The sequence below is a fragment of the Pleurodeles waltl genome, chromosome 1_2, assembly GCF_031143425.1.
Source record: "Pleurodeles waltl isolate 20211129_DDA chromosome 1_2, aPleWal1.hap1.20221129, whole genome shotgun sequence".
Classification (NCBI taxonomy): domain Eukaryota; kingdom Metazoa; phylum Chordata; class Amphibia; order Caudata; family Salamandridae; genus Pleurodeles; species Pleurodeles waltl.
In genome coordinates this window covers 15,726,326-15,738,416 of record NC_090437.1, presented here as the reverse complement: position 1 = coordinate 15,738,416, position 12,091 = coordinate 15,726,326, and positions in this window count along the sequence as shown.

Genomic DNA, 12,091 nt, shown 5'->3' with positions numbered 1-12,091 from the left:
TGGTGACTAGGTGTAAAAGTTCTCAACAATGGTCAGTCTCCTTCGCACTCCTGCCGCTGTGTTTATTTTCTCCTCCTCAAGATTCTCAGCCCCATCATCCTCCTCCTCCTCATTGTGGACATCAACTTGTCCATCCCAGGGGATATTGTTTTTAACATAAATGTTGTGCAGGATAGCACATTCCAGTATTATCTTGCATACCAGAGGGGGAGCATACAGGAGGCTTCCTCCTGTCACGTCAAGGCACCTGAACCTGGATTTTAGAAGGCCAAATGTCCTCTCCACCACATTGTGTGTTTTCCTGTGTCCTTTATTGTAGGCACTGTGTTCAATGGTTGTTGGATTTGCAAATGGTGCTATGACCCACGACTGAATGCCATGACTTTGATCAGCTACAAAGATAAGAGGGTAAAATTGTAGTAAAGACTTGAGAGGGATTTCGAATATACCATGGCAGTAGTTAGTTGCAGTTTGAGTGGTGAATCAGAGCTGATTATGGTATTGTTATGTTCCTGGTCTTGTGATATGGTTTAATTTGACTGTCTTGAAGTACATGACAATCTTGGGTACTGACTCAAGGACCTTTAATGACCATCTGGATTCCAATACATATTCTCATCATGTATGTAATGTGTTTTGTGTAGTCCATATTAGTTGCAGTGTCCTAATGTTAGATGGAGGCTACCACCTCATTGCAGCACAATGGTGTTGGATGTGGAGCCAGCATAGTAGCCCTACAAAGACAGACTATTCCGTCAATGTTACCATGTGGTATTAGGCATGCAGTGCAACACTTAGTGGGCTTTAGTGATAGATGATGGTTGTGTCAGCCATCTTGGCCCTCATTACCAATCTGGGGGTCTTAAAACCGCTAGACTCGCGGTGGTGGTTGGACCGCCACGGTCGTGGTGGTACAACCACCACATTATGACCGTGGTGAAGCCGGCACGGTTGGACCGCCAACACCGCCGGGTTGCCGGCAGCCTGGCAGTCCCGGCGGTCTTAATCCACCAAGGCAGCGCTGCAAGCAGTGCTGCCCTCCAGATTACGACTCCCCAATCCGCCAGCAAAGGCTGGCAGAATTATGGCGTCGGCGGCCCTCTGGGAGCCCCTGCACTGGCCATGCACTTGGCATGGGCAGTGCCAGGGCCCCCATGGACAGCCCTGTCGCACTTTCCACTTCCCAAATTACAGGCAGTGAAAAGCACAACTGGTGCTGCTGCACCCGCTGCAACACCACATTGCAGCCAACTACAATGTTTAGGTCCCCTTTGCTGCTGGGCTGGTGGGTGAAAACTCCTAATAGGGCTGGCAGTGTTTAAACCCCGACGGTAGTCTAACGGCGGTATGAGTTTGCTTGGCAGCCTCCGCCACCCGCCAAACTCATAATGAGCGCCCAAGTGTCCAAGCATGTGTATCACATATTAGTATGATGATCACATTTGGTACAGGTGTATGTCTTAGCTTCTAAGAAATTGGATTTTCAGCCAGACTTACTACACATGCACAGTGCAGACTTTGGGAGGGGCCCCAGCTAATCTTCTAAAGTGTCACTTAGTACAGTGCATGTATGGCCAGTCATGTCCTCCATTCTCATATAGGGGCCTACTATGGCAACCATGTTCAAAATAGTTTAGCAGTGACTCAGCACCATGGTGAACAATTGATAGTCTACAGAACAGGCATTATGGTGTTAGGGGGCGCTAAGTGGGGCATGTGAGGTGTCGGTATAGTAGTTGTGGCACAATTTCTCATGATTCTGCCCCATAGTCTTTAACGGCAGGTACATTATTCTTCCTATGTGTAATACAATGCATTAGACGGATGTATGTTCAGACTACAGGTATGTCAGGTATGTGTAGTTGAGGTGAAGTTGTTGGCGCCAGGTGGGTGGCATTTGATGTAGACTGTGCCAGAGTCTTGCACACCATTAATGAGGTGGGGCTGTGCCTAGGTGTGACTTTCTTTACATGGCCATGCCATATACCATTGACATAGCAGAGCTATTGTTAGTTTGGTCTAGTGTGTGTGTGAAGTATATTTAGTAGTCAACCAGTGGACACTTGTGGTGGTTTGTTGTCTTCTTCTGTAACCTTCACGTGGTGTGGCTGTCAGGTTGTGGCTGTGTTAGGTACATGTGGGTGTCTGAGTTTGCAATGTGCAACCATTGTGGAGTACTGCGGCATGTTGCATATGTGTTGTTGCCAGTACATCTGTGGTCCCATACCCATGTGCATATGTTGTGGGGTATATGTAGTTTGTCCTACAGGGTTAGTGTGTTGTGTGTGTTTTGATTGGTTGGTTGACTTACTGACAAGTAGGCCATTGTCATATTGTCCATCCTGGGACCGCTCGTTGATGGCGGAATGCCGGAATATGAAAGTACCATTGACTCAGCTGGGATTCTTGGCTAAGATGTTCATGAAGAGCCCACGGTGGTCCACAATGGCCTGCACATTAATCAAATGGGTGTACTTGTTGTTCCTGTAGAAATGTTCTCTTTCAGCAGGTGGCACCAGTTGTACATGGGTGCAGTCCATTGCACTCAGCACATGTGGAAACCCAGCATTTAGGTCTCCTGCTGCAGTTGCTTTGGGAAGAAAATTTGGTGGGTTGTGAGGAGGATGATGGCATCTAGGAAGACTGATATTGATGGCTGGGAGACACCAGCCACTAGTGCCCCTGTTGTCTGAAAGGATCCAGATGACAGAGTGTGCAGAACAGTGAGGAGCTTTGTGATAGGTGGTATGTTATTGGGAGTTTACAGCCTTGCTGGGATGTCTGGTGCAATGTGGTTCAGCAGTCGTAGAAAGGACTCCGGTTGAGACAGTAAGTCCTGATGATGTCTTGCTCCCTGGGGCCAAGGAGGGTTGTCCTCTCCCGAAATATCCTCTCCTGCCTTCTGTATTGCCTTTGTGGATGCTGTGGTGGTGTTTGGGGAAGCTTTAGTGTTGGTGGAGGGAGCTGTTGTTGTTGTGGACATCTGCAGCATGTACCTAGCTGGAGCGGTACGACGTCCATGTTGTCCTGGAGGTAGCAAATGTTTCTTCTATGAGTGTTCCTTAAGTAGTGGTGTAAGGGCCTCATTTTAATGCCTCGTCAGACCAAGGCGTTAAAATTTGATACAAAACGGGGTTAACTTCATTTTTTGAGTCCACTTCCTAGGTTTGCAACGTTTTTGCATCAGGAGATACATATGGCGCTACTGAGATTGCATCATTTTTTGGATGGGAACGCCTACCTTCCATCTCATTGACGCAAGGTGGGTTCACGCATCCAAGTAATGGGGCAAACTCCATTATTTTGATGCCTGATGTGTCTAGCGTCAAAATATTAATATGGAGTTAGGTTTGCATTGCATTTGCGTAAAAATAATGAAGCAAATGCGGCGCAAACAGAGAATAAATATGCCCCTAAGTCCATTCTTCCTTGCCATTTCAGTACTCACATGGCACTGATCTTCGTCCAGGTTAGTCCCCCATTCATACTATCTGTGCCCGATCCAGGATTGCTTCACACCCCTTGAATCTTGGTCTTGGGAATCTAGGACTGTAACAGTGTTCATAAGGGTGCCATCCGGGCACACCACAATAAGACTTGTCTGCCCGGTGCATGCAAGTCTTTATTACATCCATTAAACTCTCTTAAGCAGGTCAAGTGTCTTGGCTTGCTGGGAGATGTCGCTCCCGGTCATGTAGACCCTTGCTGAGGGTAGCTGGCCAGCCCATCCTACCAGTCACTTGCTTCTCTCTCAATGAAGGTAAAGTACGCTTTACTTTCTTGCATTACTCTCAGTTTTGAAGGAAACATGAGGCTATACCTCAGGTTGAGGGTCCTCAGTTGTGTCTTAACCTCCAGATATGTATTCTGCTGATTTTGAACTTTTTGGGTATAGTCTGGGAAGATTGATATGGGCTGTCCCTCAAATTTAGGTGGACCCTTTTTTCTCACGTGATGTAAGATGGCACCCGGTCCCTGAAATCGAATAGGTCGGCGATGATTGCGTGTGGTGGTGCACCAGGCCTTGGAGAAGGAACCAGCGCCTGGTGGACCCGTTCAATTGTGAAGAATTTTGACAGTCGTTGAGGGAGCCTGATGTGTGTAATCCATTGTTTTAGGAATAGTTTGGCTGTCTGCCCTTCTGCTTGTCTGGAAATCCCATAAAACGTATGTTGTTTCTCTAGGATGACTCTTCAGAGTCTTCAGCTTGTTCTTCCAGATGTACAGTCAGTTTCTGCAGGGAGGACATGGTTACCTGCAGGGTGGTGACTTCTTGCTGTAGCATCCTTAAATTCTCTTCTGTCACCTTCACGCGTTCTGCTACTTTTTGGAGATCAGCACTCACGAGGTTCACATCAACTGTGACTGCATCAATTTTGGTGGATAGTTCAGCATGGGAGCCTTTAATGGCTTACATCAAGGCCGACAGTGATGGGCCAGGGTCGGTTGTTCCCAAATATGGTCTCTTGAACCTAACAGAGTCTCTTCAACAGTTTCTTTCAGCCGTCGGGGCTGCATGGGTGCTATTTACTATTTTATTGGCTTGGGCAGGTTTTGTCTGCCTGTATTTCACCATAATGGCTACTGTTTCTTGTAGGTGTATCATCCCATTTGTTACAACTTGCTCAGAATTGGAGTTGTGGAGCCTAGTGTGCCGAGCCGGGGGCTCAGAGCAGTACCCGACTTGTGACTGTGCTCCTGTGGCTATGCTTAGCCCATCTTTCCGGTGCTGTATGGGTCCCCCTGTTGTCCACAGAGATGAGACAAGCATCGCTCCTGTCACCCCCCCGATATTTCAGCTCAGGGTTGTTCATCCCATCACTCAGCCACACTGTTTTAATGGGGAGTCAGTCACACTGGTCGGGCCCTCCCCCACCACACATCCAATCACCCTATGTACCTACTTGTCTGCAGCGGGGGGTTCTTCAGACACTTGTAGAGTAGTCATGGACCACACTGATGGCCCCCGTCAGGTTCAGCACGGTGTGGCTGGTCACCTCTGGGAGGGCCCTCGTTTACCCGGAAGCCAGACACACCATTGGGGTTCAAGGCAGGAGTCCACCCTCTCCTGCGTCTGCGGACACCTGCCCATGGCCAGTGTCTCGGAGCCCCTCAGCAGTGCTCCCTATGCATGTGCTGCTATTAGACTGTGCTGTCAAACACTATTGTTGCTGCATCAAAGATTCTCATAGGCCCACCTTCTGTAGCTTTGTTTTGGGTGGTTTCAGTCATTTAAGTTCATATGTCCCCGTAGTTATTGCGACAGGCAGACTTTAATTTTGCTTTAGGGGGATATACTTACAGGTGCCTTTCATGCACTGTCCATTCCTTAAAGCCAAGTCTGTCCCCTGGGCCCAGTGCAGAGCCATTCCCCCTCTGCTTGAGTCTGGTACCATTAAAAGGGGCCAGAGCAGCTCAGAGTCAGCGGCAGCTCCACCGCACGGCTCACCGGGCCCTCTCCTTCACAGCACTGCTTCCATACAGCAGGTCTCTGCCACTCCTCCCAGGGCCTTCAGATGAGCTGCTAGCTGGTGTAGCCTCATCCCAGTCACTGCTGCAGGACATGGGGAAGAGGCTCAATCAAAGGGCCCCCACTCCCTCAGCTGCCGAATCAGACTCCGGGACAGTGCCCACGGCACACCAGACAAGCACATCCGTGGGTTTCATACCTCAGACAGCCAGCAGGGGTTCACCCTCCACACTGTTCTGGCTTTTTCCAGCATGATGTTGTGATTTCGAGTAGTGCTCTGCATTCGCTTGCCAGCTTCATTGGGCAAATCAGACTTGGGCAGCTAACCCCCCCCCCCACCCTCTGGGTGGGACAGACGTACAGTAGGCCTCAACCTAGCGGCTCAACTTGCGGTATGCCACAGCATGGGAGCCTTTAATGGCTTACATCAAGGCCGACAGTGATGGGCCGGGGAGTCGGTTGTTCCCAAATATGGTCTCTTGAACCTAACAGAGTCTCTTCAACAGTTTCTTTCAGCCGTCGGGGCTGCATGGGTGTTATTTACTATTTTATTGGCTTGGGCAGGTTTTGTCTGCCTGTCTTTCACCATAATGGCTACTGTTTCTTGTAGGTGTATCATCCCATTTGTTACAACTTGCTCAGAATTGGAGTTGTGGAGCCTAGCGTGCCGAGTCGGGGGCTCAGAGCAGTACCCGACTTGTGACTGTGCTCCTGTGGCTATGCTTAGCCCATCTTGCCGGTGCTGTATGGGTCCCCCTGTTGTCCACAGAGATGAGACAAGCATCGCTCCTGTCACACCCCCGATATTTCAGCTCAGGGTTGTTCATCCCATCACTCAGCCACACTGTTTTAATGGGGAGTCAGTCACACTGGTCGGGCCCTCCCCCACCACACATCCAATCACCCTACGTACCTTCTTGTCTGCAGCAGGGGGTTCTTCAGACACTTGTATGGTAGTCATGGACCACACTGATGGCCCCCGCCAGGTTCAGCACGGTGTGACTGGTCACCTCTGGGAGGGCCCTCGTTTACCCGGATGCCAGGCACACCACTGGGGTTCAAGGCAGGAGTCCACCCTCTCCTGCATCTGCGGACACCTGCCCATGGCCAGTGTCTCTGAGCCCCTCAGCAGTGCTCCCTATGCATGTGCTGCTGTTAGACTGTGCTGTCAAACACTATTGTTGCTGCGTCAAAGATTCTCATAGGCCCACCTTCTGTAGCTTTGTTTTGGGTGGTTTCAGTCATTTAAGTTCATATGTCCCCGTAGTTATTGCGACAGGCAGACTTTAATTTTGCTTTAGGGGGATATACTTACAGGTGCCTTTCATGCACTGTCCATTCCTTAAAGCCAAGTCTGTCCCCTGGGCCCAGTGCAGAGCCATTCCCCCTCTGCTTGAGTCTGGTACCATTATAAGGGGCCAGAGCAGCTCAGAGTCAGCGGCAGCTCCACCGCACGGCTCACCGGGCCCTCTCCTTCACAGCACTGCTTCCATACAGCAGGTCTCTGCCACTCCTCCCAGGGCCTTCAGGTGAGCTGCTAGCTGGTGTAGCCTCATCCCAGTCACTGCTGCAGGACATGGGGAAGAGGCTCAATCAAAGGGCCCCCACTCCCTCAGCTGCCGAATCAGACTCCGGGACAGTGCCCACGGCACACCAGACAAGCATATCCGTGGGTTTCATACCTCAGACAGCCAGCAGGGGTTCACCCTCCACACTGTTCTGGCTTTTTCCAGCATGATGTTGTGATTTCGAGTAGTGCTCTGCATTCGCTTGCCAGCTTCATTGGGCAAATCAGACTTGGGCAGCTGAACCCCCCCCCCCTCTGGGTGGGACAGACGTACAGTAGGCCTCAACCTAGCGGCTCAACTTGCGGTATGCTGCAGCAGTCCCAGAGTCTTCACAGTTGTTACCTTTATATTACAGGGCTGTAATTCCCTCACCCCAACTCTGCCGTCCAGTTATGGGGTAAGAGCAGTTCTGATGAATGTATATTCTACAGGATTTTATTGGCGGCCAGAAGGAGCACTTTGAGTAATGTCTATATGGCCATCTTGCTTGGCCATGCCAACCAGTTCCCTTTAACTTACAGCAGCTTCGTGGTGGGCAACCACGCTGCATTCCAATGACTCTCCTGGGTCCAGCGCACTTGGGTGCAACTTTTGAGCATCAGAATTCGGGCCTGATTTAGGGTTTAGTGGAAGGGTTACTCGATCACAAACATGACGAATATCCCTTACACCATATTACAAGTTCTATACACTATAATGAAATTGTAATACAGTGGACTGGTATCCTTCATGTTTATGATGGAGTAACCCTCTCTCCCAAACTTTTAATCAGGTCCTCTGACTCCCATGCTGCACCGCGGCATCCAGTAGTGATCAGGCTTCTTGGCCTGGGCTCTCAGAGGAAAACACTTCTCAGCTTTTATTAGCCCTGTCTGGGCTCAGGGACAAATTTCCTCAAGCAGAACATCACCGGCACAGTCCTTTCTTTGCTAGCCCAAGACGCAGTAGATCCAATACACCCTTTGGTGCAGCCTCTCTTTGCTGGATCCAGGAAACATCAGCGCAGTCCCTCTTTGGTCTTTCTCCAGTTCAGATGTGATCTGAGGTCTGGGTGCTAGGTGTGCCATTTTCATGCTCACTCTGAGCCTAAGGGGATGTGGCAACTAACTAGCCAATGGGTTACCAGGCCTCCTTCAACCTGATGACATCTTCCTGCGAAGTGTGTCATCCAGCTAGCCCAGAATGCACAGTTCTGTTCAACATGTCAGACCTCGACTCCTGTTGTGTGCAGCTTTCCAGCCTAACTCTGAGGTGTGGCTACCTGGGGGCTAAATGCCCACTGAAAAAAATGTTTTACCAAGGCTTCTACCTTTCTACCTGACATGTAAGCTTGTCTGCTAAAGTAAACGAGCAGCCCCTCTCATGAGTGACCATTTGCCCTTCAAAGGCAGATTCCCCTTTTGAAGCTTATCTTTTGGGCTCACACTCACTATGGCCATCTTGCCAGCCGAAAGTAAATCCTCTTCTCTGGGAAGGTTCTTTGTTTCCCTTCATGAAAGTTGTTTACACTGTAGGAAAGTACCATCTTGCCTGGCATGTTACCCCCATTTTTCACTGTATATATGTTGTTTTAGTTGTATGTGTCACTGGGACCCTGCCAGCCAGGGCCCCAGTGCTCATAAGTGTGCCTGAATGTGTTACCTGTGTAGTGACTAACTGTCTCACTGAGGCTCTGCTAATCAGAACCTCAGTGGTTATGCTCTCTCATTTCTTTCAAATTGTCACTAACAGGCTAGTGACCAATTTTACCAATTTACATTGGCTTACTGGAACACCCTTATAATTCCCTAGTATATGGTACTGAGGTACCCAGGGTATTGGGGTTCCAGGAGATCCCTATGGGCTGCAGCATTTCTTTTGCCACCCATTGGGAGCTCTGACAATTCTTACACAGGCCTGCCACTGCAGCCTGAGTGAAATAACGTCCACGTTATTTCACAGCCATTTTACACTGCACTTAAGTAACTTATAAGTCACCTATATGTCTAACCTTTACCTGGTAAAGGTTAGGTGCAAAGTTACTTAGTGTGAGGGCACCCTGGCACTAGCCAAGGTGCCCCCACATTGTTCAGGGCCAATTCCCCGGACCTTGTGAGTGCGGGGACACCATTACACGCGTGCACTACATATAGGTCACTACCTATATGTGGCTTCACAATGGTAACTCCGAATATGGCCATGTAACATGTCTATGATCATGGAATTGCCCCCTCTATGCCATCCTGGCATAGTTGGCACAATCCCATGATCCCAGTGGTCTGTAGCACAGACCCTGGTACTGCCAAACTGCCTTTCCTGGGGTTTCACTGCAGCTGCTGCTGCTGCCAACCCCTCAGACAGGCTTCTGCCCTCCTGGGGTCAAGCCAGGCTTGTCCCAGGATGGCAGAACAAAGGACTTCCTCTGAGAGAGGGTGTTACACCCTCTCCCTTTGGAAAATGGTGTGAAGGCAGGGGAGGAGTAGCCTCCCCCAGCCTCTGGAAATACTTTCATGGGCACTTTTGGTGCCCATTTCTGCATAAGCCAGTCTACACCGGTTCAGGGACCCCTTAGCCCTGCTCTGGCGCGAAACTGGACAAAGGAAAGGGGAGTGACCACTCCCCTGACTTGCACCTCCCCTGGGAGGTGTCCAGGGCTCCTCCAGTGTGCTCCAGACCTCTGCCATTTTGGAAACAGAGGTGCTGCTGGCACACTGGACTGCTCTGAGTGGCCAGTGCCACCAGGTGACGTCAGAGACTCCTTCTGATAGGCTCCTTCAGGTGTTGCTAGCCTATCCTCTCTCCTAAGTAGCCAAACCCTCTTTTCTGGCTATTTAGGGTCTCTGTCTCTGGGGAAACTTTAGATAACGAATGCAAGAGCTCATCCGAGTTCCTCTGCATCTCTCTCTTCATCTTCTGCCAAGGAATCGACTACTGACCGTGCTGGAAGCCTGCAAAACTGCAACATAGTAGCAAAGACGACTACTGCAACTCTGTAACGCTGATCCTGCCGCCTTTTCGACTGTTTTCCTGGTGGTGCATGCTGTGGGGGTAGTCTGCCTCCTCTCTGCACTAGAAGCTCCGAAGAAATCTCCAGTGGGTAGACGGAATCTTCCCCCTGCAACCGCAGGCACCAAAAAGCTACATTACCGGTCCCTTGGGTCTCCTTTCAGCACGACGAGGGAGGTCCCTCGAATCCAGCAACTCTGTCCAAGTGACTCCCACAGTCCAGTGACTCTTCAGTCCAAGTTTGGTGGAGGTAAGTCCTTGCCTCCCCACGCCAGACTGCATTGCTGGGAACCGCGACTTTTGCAGCTACTCCGGCCCCTGTGCACTTCCGGCAGAAATCCTTTGTGCACAGCCAAGCCTGGGTCCACGGCACTTTGGTGGTCATTCTGACCTCGGCGATAAAAGGCTCTTACCGCCGGTCAGAAGACCGCCATTCTACCCCCGCGGCCGAGGTAACCCGCCACGGTCATTCTGACCAACAACTGCCAAGCCGCCAAAAACCCGACATCCACGGAAGGCCGCCTCATCAGCGATAAACTGGAGATGACCAAACCTCCATCGCCACGCCAACACAAACACGCCCATGCCATTACGACCCACGAATCCACGCGGCGGTCATTCAACCGCGGTATTCCATTGGCGGTACACACCGCCGCGGTCAAAATACACACCCAGCTCCAAAACCCAGCCACATTGGACAATTTGAAATACACACACCTGATACACATACAAACACCACCCCCACACATCCAAGCAACTATAAAACACACACCCACATCACCCACAAACCCCCACTAGTTGGAAATCAGAGAGAAGGCGAGAGAGAGAGAGCGAGCGAGCACAGCAATCGAAAACCCCAACACACACAGGAACCCAACATCATCAACCACACCACATCTACGCACACATCACCACACACCACCACTCATCCCACCGCAAACACCACCCCACACCTCATCCACACCACCCCATGGCACCCCAAAGACACCCCAGGTTTTCGGACCAAGAACTCCGGGTCATGGTGGAGGAAATCATAAGGGTAGAGCCCCAGCTCTTCGGCACACAGGTGCAACACACCACAATAGCCAGGAAGGCGGAGCTATGGCAAAGGATTGTCGACAGGGTCAATGCTGTGGGACAGCATCCCAGAAACCGTGAAGACATCAGAAAGCGATGGAACGACCTACGGGGGAAGGTACGGTCGATGGTCTCCTGACACAACATCGCTGTGCAGAGGACTGGCGGCAGACCACCACCCACCCCTCCCGAATTCACAGCATGGGAGCAAGAGGTCCTTAACATCCTGCCTCCTGCGGGCCTCGCTGGAGTAGGCGGAGGAATGGACTCTGGTAAGTCTAGTCTCAACTACTCCCCCTCCCAACCACCAGCATGCCAACCCACACCCCCACCCTCACCCCCAACCCCCCAGCACACAGCCTCCCTGCCAATGTCTCACCAGCACAACCCACCCAACCCAAAACCAAACCTTGAATGCCAACACAAACCATGGACACCCATCACCTATGCATGACCACTGCACATACCCATCCCCCCCACAAACCACCCTCACAACTCTTGCCACAAGGGAATGCCAGCACTGGGGGACAAGGGCACCCACAAATCGCACACCATGGAACACACAGAAGCAATAACCATACTCTTTCACCCCTGCAGGGCCCGAACGCCAACACACCGGCCAGGAGGGTCCAGATATGTCCATCCCACCCCCAGAACAGGCCCGCAGTGAGGACAGCAGCTCTGTCGACCTGGAACCTGATGACCAGCCTGGACCATCGGGGACCTCTGGACAGTCGGTTCCCCACACATAGACACAGGCCACAGCAGACCTAACCCCCTCTGGGAATATCAGCACCGCTCCCACCCAGCGGGCCCATGCCTCTGTCTCCAGGACAGGTCAATCAGCGGTGTGTTCGCCACTACAGGGCACCCAGGCTGACCCAACACCCCAACAACAACAGGGACCTGGGGGCAGTGGTAGTGGGCACACCGTCCAGGGGACAGAGGCCCGGGGAAACAGGGCAACTGAGAGGGCTGCAGTGCGACAGGG